Genomic DNA, 16,190 nt, shown 5'->3' with positions numbered 1-16,190 from the left:
ATTAAAAAGATAAGATACCACTAAAAAACCCACAGACACAGATATTACAATAAAAGAAAAATGTGCAATATTACAATCCCCTTTTATACACTGAAATAATTAACAAGATGCTAGCAAATAGAATTCAGCAATATTTTAAAAAGGCAACACATCATGGCAAAAAAGTAAGACTCATCTCTGCATACCAGATTGATCTAATATTCGAAAGGTACATCACATTAACAAAATAAAGGAGAAAAACCATAGACTCACAAGAAGCACCTGAAAAAGTCTAATACCACTCAGAAGCTTGCAGCAAACTACAAAAATAATGTCCTCTACTAAAGAGAAACTTTAAAAAAATCTACAACATTTGTCATACTTAATAATGAAATATTGAATATTTTCTCCCTCAGATCGGAATAAGGCAAGCATGTCTGCTCTCAGCATTTCTATTCACCATTGTATTGGAGATCCTAGTCAGTGCAATAGGGTAAGAAAAAGAATTGCAGGGCATATATACTGAAAATGAAAAACTACATTTATATACAGATTATGTAAGAGTTCATACAGAAAAATCCTGAGGAACCTAACAAAATCTCCATTAGAACTAATAAGGGAATTTAGTAATCCTGCACATGTTAAGATCAATATATAAAAACCAATTATATTTTAATATAGTAGTAAATAAAATACTGCGGCCGTAAAATAAAATTTTAAATCATATACTATTTGCAATAATATGAAAACATAATACAATTAGAAATAAATGTAACAAAATATGGACAAAAACTCTGAACTAAAAAACTCAAAAATGTTGACAGCAACGAAAGAAAACTTAAATAAATGAAGTGGAAAATCAATGATGCTAAGATGTTTACTATCCCCCAAATTAATATAAAGATTCAACACGATATGAATCAAAATTGTAGGCAGTTTATTTTTGTATAAATGTATGAGTTGAGGGGCTACTGGGTGGCTCAGTCAGTTGAGCGTCCAACTTCTGCTCAGGTCACAATCTCATGGTTCTTGAGTTCGAGCCCCGCGTCGGGCTCTGTGCTGACAACATGGAGTCTGGAGCCTGCTTCGAATTCTGTGTCTCCCTCTCTCTCTGCTCCTCCCCCGCTCATTCTCTGTCTCTCTCTCTCTCTCTTTCAAAAATAAATTTAAAAAAAACATTAAATGTATGAGTTGATTCTGAAATTAAATGGAAATTCAAAGGACCTTGAATAGCCAAAGCAATCTTGAGGGAAAATGACCAAAAGTGAAGAACTCATACCATTTCATTTCAAGATTTACCATAAATCTATAGTAATCAAGACAGTATGGTCATTATCCAAATAGATCAATGGAATAGACTAGAGAGCACAAAACCTCACACATATACTATCGTTTCATTCTCAATAAAGTCATCAAGGCAGTTCAATGAAGAAAGGAAAATGTTTTCAACAAATAGTGCTGACATAACTGGATAAACACCCGGGATAAAAGGAACTTCAAAAGGCACCCGGGTGGCTCAGTGAGTTCAGCATCCGACTTTGGATTTCGACTCAGGTCATGATCTTACGGTGGTGAGATCAAGCCCCATGTTGGGCTCCGTGCTGGGCATAGAGCCTGTTTAAGATTCTCTCTCTCCTTCTCCCTCTGCCCCTCCTCCACTTGTGTGCGTGCGCTCTCTCTCTCTCTCTCTCTCTCTCTCTCTCTCTGTCTCTCAAAACAACAAACAAACAAACAAACAAACAAACAAAAGGAACTTAGGAACTTCAACCCTTACTTCCCACCATATAGACCATATGCAAAAAAATGAGACAGAGCCTAGTCCTAAATATAAAAGCTAAAACTGTAATTATGTAGAAGAAAGCATAGGAGAATATCTTCACTACCTTAGGGTGAGCGATGTTTTATTGGACAAGACCCAGAAAGTAATAGCAATAGAAGAAGGGAATAATAACTTAGATTCCATCAGATAAAAAAAAAAACGGTCATCAAAAGGCATCATTAAGAATATTGGGGTGCCTAGGTGGCTCAGTCGGTTGAGTGTCCAACTTTTTTTAAGTTTATTTATTTTTTTTGAGAAAGAGGGAGCAGGGGAGGGGCACAGAGAGAGAAGGAGAAAGAGAATCTTAGGCAGGCTGCATTCTCAGTGTGGAGCCTGACATGGGACTGGATCCCACAAACTGTGGAATCATGAGCTGAGCCAAAAGGAAAAGTCGGACACTTAACCGACTGAGCCACCCCGATGACCCAAGTATCCAGCTTCTGATTTCAGCTCAGGTTATACTCCCAGGGTCATGGGATGAAGCCCCGCCCGGGCTCAGTGCAGAGCCTGCTTAAGATTCTCTCTCTCTCTCTCTCTCTCTCTCTCTCTCTGTCTCTCCCTCTGTCCCTCCCCATTCTCTCTTTCTCAAAAAAAACTAATTTAAAAAAAGAATATTAATAGGTGATCATGGACGTGGGAAACAATATTTGGAAAACATACCTGATGAAGGACTGGTAGCCACGATATAGAAAGAACTACAACTCAATAATAAAAACACAAACAACCCGGTAAACAATGGACACAAGATTTGAATAGATACTTTGCAAAAGATCATATACGAATAGACAAGAAGCATCCAAAAAAGTGCTCAACATCACTGACCTACAGCAAATACAAATTAAAAGCACAATGAGATACCACTATACTCCCATCATAATGGCTAAAATTAAAGATTGACAACACCAAATACTGGTAAAAATCTGCCACAACTAGAAGTCTCTCACATTGTTGGTGGGGAGTGTAAATTGGTACAACCATTCTAGATAAATGTCTGAAGTACATCCTACATAATGACCAAGAACTTCCACTCAAGGGAGTATTTAACCAAGGTAGATGAAGATATGTACCCCAAAAACACATATACAAGAATGTTCGTAGAAGTCTTAGTCATAATAGCCCCACATCGGAAACCATGTAAATGTCCATTAACAGGTGAATTATAAGACATATTGCGGGATATGCAGCAAGTCAAGCTTAGAAAACACTGTTACTAAACATGGATGGATCGCAAACAAAATGGTGCTGGGCAAAGAAGGCCAGATACGAAAGACTATATATGCACGTGATTGCCTTTATAGAAAGTTCAAAAACAGGCAAACCAAATCTGTGTTGATACCAATGAGAATTCCTGCCAATGGTTTATTTTTTTAACTTTTTTTATGTTTATTTATTTTTGAGAGAGAGAGAGAAAGAGACAGAGACAGAGCATGAGCAGGGGAGGGGCAGAGAGAGGAGGGAGACACAGAATCCGAAGCAGGCTCCGGGCTCCGAGCTGTGAGCACAGAGCCTGACGCGGGGCTCGAACCCATTAACTGTGAGATCATGACCTGAGCCAAAGTAAGATGTTTAACCAATTGAGCCACCCAGGGTCCCCTCTGCCAATGTTTTGAAAGCATGTATTAAACACAGACACACACACAGACACACACACACACACACACACACACACACACAGGGGTATAAGCTCGGTATGCTTGCTACCCTCTCTGCCTCTCTGTGGCCCTACCTGGTCCTACCCAGTTTCCAGAACCTATAGAATCCACAGATTTCACTCAGGCTTCTAGGAAATAGACAAGAGATCATGAACTCTGTTTCACAAATGAAGAACTTCGGGCGGCACCAGCATGCGACCGTGCAGGTATCTAAGGGTCAGTAACAAACAGCAGTGAACAGCAACGATACTAACAGTAAGAGCTGGCTGCTTTACGGGGAGTGATTAAAAGGCATCCATCTGGGGGCGCCTGGGTGGCTCAGTCGGTTGGGCGGCCGACTTCGGCTCAGGTCAGGATCTCGAGGTCCGTGAGTTCGAGCCCCGCGTCGGGCTCTGTGCTGACAGCTCAGAGCCTGGAGCCTGTTTCAGATTCTGTGTCTCCCTCTCTCTGACCCTCCCCCATTCATGCTCTGTCTCTCTCTGTCTCAAAAATAAATAAACGTTAAAGAAATTTAAAAAAAATAAAATAAAATAAAAGGCATCCATCTGTGCGTTGTTTTATTTCATTCACTACCCATGCTGGAGCTGGCTCATCCTACCTTGCGAGAGTCACAGATGACATCCCCCACCCCAAAATTGTGAGATCATCAGACACAGTCATGATGACAATGAAATTAATATCATCTACAATTTTAAAACTTACGCTACATTAAATATATTAAAATATAAACTGTCTTAAATGATATTTAGTATACACACAATTTTGAAAAGATACTAATACTCCAAATTGATCACTTTCTAATGGTTTTAGTTTTGTCTGTGCTTTTGAGGTTATTTACATTTACTGTAAATAACCTTTATGGTGAAAACACTGCATAGGAGGGTGCCACTGTGCACACATCTCTTCCCAAGGCCAGCTCCGTAACATCCCGTCGGTAGCTTGAAATTGGCCGTGGTGGGAGTATCTACACCATGGGAATTGGCAAACACTCAAAGCAGGGCTGATCGGTCATTTGTTGATTGTCTAAACCTCAGGAACTGCTGAAGAAGATGTTACTGATGCACATTAAGTTTAAAAGTGTGCCACGGCCGTAGCCACGATATTTCCCGTAGCACAAAACACTGAATATTCTTCCCATATTCGAAAGCTGTTACGCAACTCAGCAAGTAGTCACTCGTGTCACTGACAGAGGAGGAAAGCTTTCATACACATGTTACTTGTTGCAACCTTCCAGAACAACACTCATTTGTCCATTGCAACCGCGAGGTAGTTATGAATGGGAGAGTTTGGCAAAAACCGACAAAAACATTCTGGGAGAATCAGTAGATTACCAGGGATTTACAATAAAAAGGTACCATATGTTTTATTATTGCTTGTAAATTGTGTGCTGCAGACCTTCATAGAAGTAAATTTTATGTTACGTATGTATGAAGATACACACACACACACACACGCACACACACACACACACACAAATATATTTCATCAATGGGGTGCCTGGATGACTCAGTTGGGTAAGCCTCTGACTTCGGCTCAGGGCATGATCTCACAGTTCGTGAGTTCGAGCCCCATATCAGGCTCTGTGCTCACAGCTCAGAGCCTGGAACCTGCTTCGGATTCTGTGTCTCCCTCTCTCTCTCTGCCCCTCCCCACTCACACTCTGTCTCTCTCTCTCTCTCTCTCTCAAAAATAAATAAACATTAAAAAAAGAAAATATTTTTCATCAAGCTAGTTGTTAAACACTTCCCAGCACATTACTGATCTCATTGAGCCTCAATGCAAGCACACAAGATGGAAATATTATTACATCGTTTTTCCGGGAAAGGAAAAAGCAGCTCAGAAAAGTCAAGTAACCTGCTCAAGTTCAGAGGTGACTGTCTCCAAAGCCCAGACTCTTATCCATCAGGCAGTAACAGCACTCTGCTGTGAAACAGAGTTCATAATCTCTTAGGGCCATGGCATTCCATTGCTAGAAAGGATCCCAGAAATTACAGTTGCCAAAGTCTCTCTCACTCCCATTTTAGAGCAGGGAAAACTGAGTCTTAGAGAAGGGAGATTCTGACGCAAAGTGGATAACCAATTGGTGGCACAGCCGGAACGTGTCCCGCCCTGGTAGGGCAGGGAGGGTCTCAGCAGCCTCCCTCCCTCCCAGCCCCCTCGCTCCCAAGCACCGGCCCGGGGGGAGGGGGGTGGTGCGGAGAAACACTTGAGAAATACTTCAGGAGGAAGCCAGATGGAGTCTTACTGTACAGACTCAGGTTAGCAAGGAACACCAATTTCTTTTCCCTGAATCAAATCAAACTCCTCCTCCGAGCGGCCATCCAAGAGGCCTGGCCAGGAAATCAGTCTCAGCCATTCTGGATCCACCCAAGAATGAGGGAGCCTGTACCCTCCTGGTTTCCCTGTACCTTCACTGGGAGCCCCTCCGAGCACAGCATCCTTCAATGAGCCACCATTCCCGGGTCCCTGGGGTTCCCAGAAAAGCTGAAAGCTCCCAGGCACACATGCCCATGTTCACACCCATCTAGACAGTCCCAGAAATGGACACTGTGACAGAGGCGCAGAGAGAGACACACAGGGCTGCCCCACTCACCCGACACAAGACTCCCTGCACATTAGAGACACGCCACACACCTCCCAGACACACATCTACGGCCACACACTGACACACGCAGACCCACAGACAAATGTGCTGAGGTCTACACCACACGCTCCCACACGATGACGGGGCACGGACATTTGGTGAGGTTCCCACCCAGACACGTACGCTCCTAAGCAAAGACATGCCCGTACACAGACCCCAAAGACGGGCACCGTCGCCCTTGGCCACAACGCTGACACCGGCGCACGCGCTCTTGCCACAAGCAGCCGGACCTGCGGAGACCGGCGTTCCCTCGCATCAGGCACACGGGTTCACACCCGCCCCCACCCCCGGCCCCCGCGCACGTGCAGATGTGCTCGCACACCCAGACGCGAGCGCCGCACAGGCCGAGAAAGAGCGTGCTCTGCCACGCACGTGCGCACACACACACACACACACACACGCACGCACAGCAGCCCGAGCCGTTTCCGGGCCCATGCTGCCACACAGTGGAGACGCGGCGTCGTCCCCGGCGCCCCCTCCCGCCCCCCCACCCACCCCACCCGGCCCGGCAGTTACGTGTGCAGGAAAGGACAAAACTGCGGATGGGGCCCGGGGAGGTGGGCAGCAAGGAAGGAAGGGGCAGAAGATGAAATAAGAATAGTGCGGGGTTTGTTCATTTCGGTGATCATTAGCGGTGCCTTCCCGCCGCCTCGCCGGCCGCTCCCGGCTTGATCCCGCGTGATGGATGCCTGGTGGTGCTGAATGCAGATTAGCATAATTTCATTACCGAGGGACCCGTGAAAAGGTTCAATTATAGAGCAATCTCATTAATACCGGGGCTTGTTAAACTAATAGAAAGAGACAGGCCCCGCAGCTCGGAGAGGTAGACGTGTGCTCAGAATGCAATTAATGCGGGAACCCCTGGTACCTGGGCCCCACCTGGCTCCCGAGGACCTACCCTCCCCCTCCCCCGGCGACGCCCTGCACATTTGCACTCCCGGAGGACAGGGGCCCTGACCTCGGTGGTCCGGACTGGATAAGCAGAAGCCCCTCAAAGAAGCAGAGCATCCGGGCGGATCAGCCTTCGCGAATCCTCTTGAGTCTGGGGTTACAGATGGGGAGACTGAGACCCACCGAGGAGAAGTGACGTATTCAAGGTCAGCGGCACGAAAGAGGCAGTATGGCAGCAGGGGGGACGTGCAGGTGGAAGGAGGTGAGGCTCCTCCCTGTTTTAGGGGCTGGCCCCAGGACACCTCAGGAGCCTCGCACACCATGACTCAGTTTCTCCGTTATTGCAGCGGCCCGTGGGTCCAGTCGGCATGTGTTACGTGTCCTCATAAATCTTTTCCAGCCAAATGGCGCCAGCCACGTTAGTCCCCAGCTCCCGGAGAAGTGGACTCGGTCAAGGCACACTGCGCTGGCCCATTGAAGGAAGCAGAGCCCAGCTCAGCCCCCTCTACCCCTCCATCCAACCCCTGCCCACCCCAACACACCTGTCTAAAGACTAGAGAATTTTGAAGCCACAGCCCCCATTAAGAGAAGAACGCTCCTCCCCAGACCCTCAGGAATTGGATCAAGAGGCCGGCACCTCCCGTCTTTGGCATAAGAAGATTTCTTACGGGATCATACTCAGCTCCTTATCTGACTTCAGCAAAAAGGGGTCACGCTCGGTCTTCAATCTTACCCACCCTCCCCAAAGAACGCTTCGCATCGACTTCACACCGCAGCTCCCTTCCCAGCCCCGGGTTGTACGCATACTGAGTTGGGTCATATGAATTTGCTGTATTTTTTATCACCTCTGTAATATTTGATTTTTCTGCAATTGTAAGGAAAACAACACAAGTCCCAAAATACCCCCAAGCTCGAGAATGACTCACCCTGGATATTACTGAACACATAAAAATATGCAGTGACTCAGAAGGGCCCAGCAGAAGCGACAACCCCCACAAAAGTCCCCATTGTTCATAGTTTAAAGGTATGGAGTACGTGCTAAGCTATTGCAAACTCAGAGAGCACGCTCAGGCTGCTGACACTTGTCATTTGCCCGTCTGTCACTAGTGTGTTTTCGCCCTCTCTTTTTCTAATGATATAATGAAGCCAGACAATTTCATAATAAGAGAGACCCCTTCCCCAAGACCCTCATTTGTTTCAAAGTGCTGATGGGGAATATGGGGGGGGGGGCGGTGTCAGAGACGGTCAGCCACAGGACCCCAAGAAACTGAATGTCCACAGGAAGGCTGCAGAACTACTGGCCAGGCTGAAAACCACCCCCCACCCCCAACACACACACACACACACACACACACACACAGGGCACTGTGGCAAAGCCTGGGCTGAGGGACAGAACACAAGAGGAAAAACAGAGTTATGGGAAAAAGAACCCAAGACCCAGGATCCTCTGACATCCTTGACCCACAGGTCCCTGGAGGCATGCGCCTGGGACATCAGGAGAGGGGGGTCTGTGGAGCTGCAGGGGAGGCAGGGGCCTGGAGAGCCTCACCTGACCAAGAAGGGGCTTCGGGAGTCTCAAGAGGGGCGGCCAGCATGATGGGACCAAGAAACAGAGGGGGAGGGGGAGTCCTCAAAGTTGGAGAAGGAACCAGCAGTTGTACTGAGCATTGGGGGGGGGGGAGTGGGCGGTGAGTGCAGGGGTGTGAGTGTTGAGGGGGAGCCTCATCTATCACAGCAGAAAGTCAATAGATAATGTCTAAAACTGATGAATCAGGAAATACTGGCAGACGCGCATTACTTAGAGATGCGGGCAGTGGTCAGGGGACTGGGTGGGGACTCTGAGGGGCAGCGAAGGAGGCAGGGCGGCGCAGGGGAAGCCACCCAGCGCCGTTTTCTTGTGGTAGATGCTTTCTTGAGGGGCTGCTGTTTATGCTTCTGCTCATGCCCCTGCTTTACGCATCCCCATCGCCCGGAGTGGGTTGAGTCACTCCGTGAGCACACACGAGAAGGATGTTGGCTGTGCGGGCGCGCGCACGTGCACCTGTGCCGCGCGTCCCCTAACCCACCGCTCTGCTGGGGCGGCGAGGGCCCAGCGCCTCTCCCGTCTGAGCCCCCGGTTCTCTTATCTGCATACCTGGAAGCCTGAGTGAGGGCCTTTCCCTTCTGGCCTGTGAGCTTTGGTGACGATGAAGCTTAAAGCCAAAAGACTTCTATTCTAGTCCTGGTGCTACCACTTCCTGGCTGTGTGACCTTGAACAAGTCACTTGCCCTGTCTGCTTCAGTACCCACTCCCCCCCTCTAAAACAGAGAGGCTAGTAATAATAAATAGGCTAATAGGCTACAGAGCGCCTGGGTGGCTCAGTTGGTTGAGCCTCCGACTCTTGACTTCAGCTCAGGTCGTGAGCTCACGGTTCGTGGGATCGAGCCCCACGTTGGGCTTTGTGCTGACAGTGCGGAGTCTGCTTGGGATTCTCTCTCTCTCTCTCTCTTTCTCTCTCCCTCTCTCTGCCTCTCCCCTGCTTGCACACTTGCTCGCTCGCTCTCTTTCTCTCTCAAAATAAATAAACTTTAAAAAAAGTTTTAATAAAATAAACGGGCTAACGGCAGAGCCACCCTGGGGACCTCGTGGAGGACAACAGGCGTGAGCGGCCGTGGGCGAAGCAGGCTGTGGAAATCCGTGGGATGACTTCGGTCAGAGCCTCAGCTCTCAGGCTCCCCCGGGGCTGGAATGGCGCATCTTCGCCTCCCTGTTCCATTGCCTCCTTCCACTGTGGCTTCCTTTCCCTCCTCTTCTCCCCCACCACACACACGCGCACACACTCTTGGTGACCCCTGTTGGGCAGCGAGCTGGCCAGGAGCTGATGGACCCTCGGATGGGGGAGGAAGGGACACCAAGTGTGAAAGTGTAACTCTAGGTTAGTGAGGACTCTTTGGGCTGAGAACCCAATTCAAACCGGCTCAAGCGAAAAAGCGCATCGATTGGCTCTTTGAACTGGGAGCCCCACGGCATCTTCAGGCACGGCCTGATCCGGAGATCAAGAACCTGTCTCTCTCTCCAGGTCTCAGCACCGCCCCCCCGCCCCCCAAGGAACTCTGATTGGTCCTCCTTGAATCACATGCTCAGTTCTGGACCAATCACTGTTTCCAGGCAGGTGAGGTCTCCTGATTAGCCGGTTCAAGTCACATGACCTGCCCTAGGTCAGCCAGGCAGGATCCTTGATTGGCGGTCCCACCAGAATCCCGTGGAGGAAGGAAGGAACAATCCCCCAAGGAGGGAAGGGCAGGGGCCAGTGAGCGGCCCAAGGGCCACCTGCGGTGTGCTGAGGTTCTTAAACCTGAGGGTGAAGTTTGGGGAAAGAGGGCAAGGCCATCCCTGATGCTTCAACAGGACTGTTCCCACCACCCTGGCCTCAGCTGACCAAGGGGCAAAGGGGCTAGAGCTCCTCCTGCCCTTGACTCAGTGGAAGAGGATCCCAGTGGGCTTGTTTATTGAACGCTCGCTGTCTGCTGGCTGCTTTAGCTGCATAGTCTCATTTGATCCTTATCCCGACTCTGATTTACCCCTGTTTTGCAGATAAGGAAACCGAGGCTCCAAGAGGTTAAATAACTCCCTGGGATCACACAGCTGGGAAGTGGGTGAGTGCACCTACCTCAAACTCTAAATCCTGCCTTGTAATCACCAGGCTCTGCGGTGGATTAAAAAACTCATTTATTTAGAGCGCCTCCATGACTCAGTCAGTTAAGCAGCCAACTCTTGATTTCGGCTCATGTCATGATCTCACAGGTTCGTGAGTTCCAGCCCACTTCGGGCTCTGTGCTGACAGTGTGGGGCCCGCTTCGCATCTTCTGTCTTCCCCCTCTGCCACTCCCGCTCGCACTCTGCACGTGCTCGCTCTCTCTCAAAAAGAAATGTTAAAAATAAAAAATTCAGTTTGGGGCATATATTTACGTAGCGCTTACTAGGGGTCAGGAACTCTCCAGCACACTCACTCTACGTGCACCATCCCATTTAACCCTCGCACAATCCCACGAGATAGATAATTTGTTACTCCCATTTTACAGATAAGGAAACAGAGGCTCAGAGCCAGAGAGACTCACAGAGAGAGAGAGAGAGAACCACACGGGGACCTGGGTGGACCCACAGAGCCCGGCTGTCACCCCCAGAGCCAGCGATGCAGGCGTCTCCCGGCTGAGCAGGGGAGGGAGGAAACCCAAGGCTCGGGTCTCAACAGCCCAGCTCACTGTGCCTTCCCCGCTGGCCTAAGGTCGCCGCGGGGACCTCCGAAGTTCTACAGCCCTTTCCTCCCCCTGGGACAGAGGAGAAGAGAGTGGGGAGGGGGGAGTTGCTTGGAGATAAAGACGAGACTTCAGGCTAGCCAGGTCCAATGAGCCACTGTCCCTTCTCCTAAGACTGCCTTGCAGAACAGAAAAGCCTTTCCTGCCAACCTCCCTGCTCTCACACCTACCATAGCTCCCCAGTCTCCAGCAGAAATCTGCATGTCCCAGCCGACTTCACGTCCCCCGCGCCTCTCCCCAGCGTCCCATCGCCGCCTCTCTTCCGGGCAGAAGAACCCACACCTCCCCTGTCACCACGGGATGCCTGGCTTCCGGGCCTCTGCTTAGCCCGTGCCCCAAACATAGAGCATCCTTCCCATCCTCACTATAGCCGCAGACCTGACCCCGTCCTTCGAGAGCCGGCCCAGGTGTGGGGCCGCCAGGGGACTGACCCGGGGCTCTCGCCCCAGACCCCCCAGCGTGTTTTCTTCCCTCTACATTCCCCGAGCCCGGCTTCTAGCCCCCGTTCTACCCCTTCGGAGAGCCGTTCCCCAAACCTGTCCATTACCTGAGCTCTCTCGAGGTCCCCGTCTGCGCATCAGTTTCCACTGAGGTCCCACGGCAGCTTCCATCTGCAAAAGTGAATAATGAAAGTAGGCATGTCATACGGTGCTTGTGAGGATTAAAGTGAGATTATGCAGGTAGGATGCTTAGAACACAGCCCAGCACTCTGTAAGAACTCAATAGATACTACCATTACTGGTATTATTTTTATTATTGTTATTATTATTATTATTATGTTATTATCGTCATTGCTACTGCTGCTAACAGGAGACTATGGCAGACTGGATTTTCCAAAATATGGCCTCTCTCTCTCTCTCCCTCCTCCCCACATTTTTCTCTCTCTCCTCACTCGCCTTGGGGACACCAGCACCATGCTGTCAGGATGCCCAGGTCGCATGGGGGACCATGTGGGGTGTCCCAGCTGACTGCCCCAGGAAGGTCTCTGTCAACGGCCAACATCACAGCAGACGTGTGGGTGAACCTTTCAGCGAGTCCAGTCCCCAGCAGAATAATGGCCCCCAAAGATCTTCACGTGCGAATCCCCGGAGCCTGTAAAATGTCCCATCGCACGGTGAAAAGGACCACAGATGGAACTCAGGGTGCAGACCCTGAGACAGGACAGCATCGTGGATGGTGCAGGCGGGTCCACTCCAATCACATGCACCTGTACACGCAAAGAACTTTCCCCAGCGGCTGCAGAGGTATCAGACGGAGAGTCAGAGAGCCACGGCAGGGGGAGAGGCAGGAGAGATTTCAAGCACGTTGCTAGCTTTGGAAATGACCAAGCCAAGGGATGCAGGCTGCCTCGAGAAGCTGAGGACCCCAGCAAGGAAGGGTGGCTGCAGTCCTACGATCGCAAGGAACTGAATTCTGCCAGCAACCTGAACGAGCAAGAAAACGGATTCTTCCCTGGAGTCCCCAGGAAGATCACAGACGGCCTCGGCCTTCCCTTGATTCCAGCCTCGTGACGCTCTAAGCACAGCCCCAGTCAAGCTGCTGGACTTCTGACCTATAAGAACTGGAAGGTAGGAAGTGGGTGTGATTTTAAGCCTTGACGTTTGTGATCATTGGTGACAGCGGCAGCAGAAAATACAGCAGCCTTCAAGTTGTCTTTCTGAGGCCCCAGATGTCACGGAGCAGAGACAAAGAGTCCCCCCCCCACCCCCCTCCCCCACCACCAATTCCTTGATCCACAGAAGCTGGGAGAGAATCATGGTTCCACGTCACTATGTTGGGGAGTTTATTACTCTGCGGTCACGTAACTGGGACGGGAGGCCTCCCCAGTCCCTTCCCAGAGGAATCTGCAGTCCTCTGTGAACTCACCAAGCGGTGGCTTCTTCGTCTGTGACCTCAGAATAGTGACACGATGAAGGAAGCAACTGGCGTGCACTCCATAAGAGGTACTGTGCTGTTTGAAGTGAAAATCTGACGACCGATTGGCATCGTGAGGTATCTCTTTTATGAAATGAAAACCTCGTAAGTTCCGTAATACAATGGGAAGATGGGAGTTCCTCACCCTTGAAACATAGAACCGCCGTGTGACTCATCAATTCCTCTTCCGGGTATATGCGCCAAAGAAATGAAAGCGGGGATTGGAACAGAGAGGTGTAGACCCGTGCTCAGGTCACCATTACTCGCCATAGCTAAAACTGAGAAGCAGCCCAAGTGTCCATCCACGGACGAATGGATACACGAAACGTGGTCTGTCCGCACAAGGGAATATTCTTCAGCCCTTCAAAAGGAAGCACATTCTGACACTTGCCACATCACGGATGAATCTGGAAGCCATTACGCTCCACGAGGTAAGCCAGTCACAAAGCCAGATACTGAGGGATTCCACTTAGGCGAGGTTCTTAGAGGAGTCAAATCTCTATCCTGGAGACAGCAAGTGAAAGGGCGCGGGGGTCGGGGGGGAAGGAGAGTGTGTGTTGGGGTCAGAGCTCCAGTCTGGAAAGAGGAAAATGTTCTGGATATGGGTAGGCGTGGGGGTTGCACGACAGCGTGAATGTCCTTAATGCCAGTGACTGTCCACCTAAAAGGGGGTAAGAGGGTACATCTTATGTTCGACGTATTCTAACAAAAAAATTTTTGAGGCGTATGTGTGCGTGGTTGTTCGTACCTGTATTACAGAAAGTTTAAAAGGATGCCTTCTACATTGTCAAGGAGGGGGATACAGGATGGATCAGGACCGGGGCAGGGTGGGGGGGCTCACCTTTTACTTTATATACCCATGTGTTGTTTAACAATCTTACAAAGAACAGCAGGGAATTTGCAATAATGATACAAACAAGTGTGTGTTTTCTAAGTGGGGACGGAAGACCTACCGCAAAAATCGTGAAGATTACCAGCCTCCCTATAGGAAAAGTACCTCTCTTGGGCCTAGAACATTCGAGGAACGTAAAGTCCCTTCCCTCTCTTGTCCTTGTCCTGAGGACAAGAGGGCTAAGCGCCAAAGAACAGCCTACCAGAGACTTGATATTGGAGACGAAAGACACAGGTCCTACGTAGCCCCCTGCCTGTCCCTCTCACCCACTGTCCATCGCAGCCAAAGATCGAGGAAGGGTCCACCCCAGGAAACCCACCGATGCCTGGTGATCTCATCCAGCCTCACCCTGGGAACCCATCACCATTTCTGGAATTTAGCAAGAGTGTTCAGTCTTGAGCATTGGGAAGAAAACATGATGCTTTCTAGGAGGCCACATTTTTAGGGGGCAACAATTGTACCTTCTGGGTTGTTCTCAAAGACCCCGGAAATCTCTGGAAAGGCCTTCCATCTGCCCTGTGGTCTCAGTGACCATATCCTCAAGGAAACAGAACTCCTTTTGCCCTTCCCCTTGAATAGGTCTCAGCACATTTCACCTTCTGGAAGTTCTTCACACATCTAGTCCAAGTCTCCCACGCAGCCGTCAGAGAAAAAGTCTTTGCCGGTATAAACCAGGAGCCTCTGCCCAGCAGAGAAGAAACTTTACACATGCCCTCCCCTTAAAACTAGAGACTTAAAAAAAAATTTTTTTAATGTTTATTTATTTTTGAGAGAGAGAGAGAGCAAGCATGAGTGGGGAAGGGGCAGAGAGAGAGGGAGACACAGAATCCGAAGCAGGCTCCGGGCTCTGAGCTGTCAGCACAGAACCCGACGTGGGGCTCGAACCCACAAACCGCGAGATCGTGACCTGACTGAAGTCGGCTGCTTAACCAACTGAGGCGCTCAGGTGCCCCACGTGTGTGTGTGTTCTAAAGAAATTTTTTTAATGTTTACTTATTTTTGAGAGAGAGAGAGAGAGTGTGAGCAGGGGGAGGGCAGAGAGAGAGGGAGACACAAAATCTGAAGCAGGTTCCAGGCTCTGAGGTGTCAGCACAGAGCAGGATGTGGGGCTCAAACTCACCAACTGTGAGATCATGACCTGAGCTGAAGTCAGACGCTCAAGCGACTGAGCCAGCCACGTGCCCCAGAAGGAAAGACTTTTTATTCTGTTGAGGCCTTCAGCTGATTGAATGTGGCCCACCCACATCACAGGGGGCAATCTGCTATACTCTGACCAATTAAAATGTTAATGTCATCTGCCCCATACGTGTCTGTCTGTATGGACACGGGCCCAGGCCTCAAGTGGAGTGCCCCCAACCACCACCCCTACCTCTGTGTCCCACGTCAAGGGGTAAGTGCCTTTCTGAGCTTAGCTGTACCCATCCTAAGTACAGCTTGCCTCCTCAGGAAAGGCAGTCTTCTTGATGAGCCCACACGGGCCATCCTCTGGGTACCGGTGCCCATGAGAAAACTGTTTTCTACCAGAGGCTATGTCGGGGCCTGTGCAAACCCAACTTCTCTCTGCAGCAACATGCCTGGTGGTCCAGAACATGGGCTCCAGAGTAGGGGGGCAAGGATCCTGCTTTGCAATCTTGGGAAAGCTACCTCACCTCTCTGTACCTCAGTTTCTTTAGCTATAAAATGGAAATGAAAATGGCACCCACCTCACAGAGCGTTTTAAAGGGTCGGTGAAATAATGCATGTAGGACTCCGGTAAATAGTAAGGTGCGAATGAATATTTATTGAAGGAATTATCAGTGCTGTTGTTATTATTGTTATTTTTGAATTGACCCTGACACATCAAAATGGATAGGGAACTATTGACAATTTTATATCACAAAACCAGCCGTGCACTACTCTTTTGGGCTTCTTAACCACAGCAAACATAAGTATAGGTGATTTTTTTTTTATTCGAAAAACCCCAAAGCTATTAAAGAAAACTAAATTTTTATCATCAAAAACTTTGGGATGATAGAAAAATTAAAAGTTTTTTTGGCTCAGGTAACACAATCAATTTAGGCAAGTAATAGATTTAGGGAAATATTTGCAATACAGAGAATAGAA

The sequence above is a fragment of the Neofelis nebulosa genome, chromosome 17, assembly GCF_028018385.1.
Source record: "Neofelis nebulosa isolate mNeoNeb1 chromosome 17, mNeoNeb1.pri, whole genome shotgun sequence".
NCBI classification, from domain to species: Eukaryota; Metazoa; Chordata; class Mammalia; order Carnivora; family Felidae; genus Neofelis; species Neofelis nebulosa.
The sequence above is the reverse complement of the archived record's forward strand: the minus strand, read 5'-3'. Positions refer to the sequence as shown.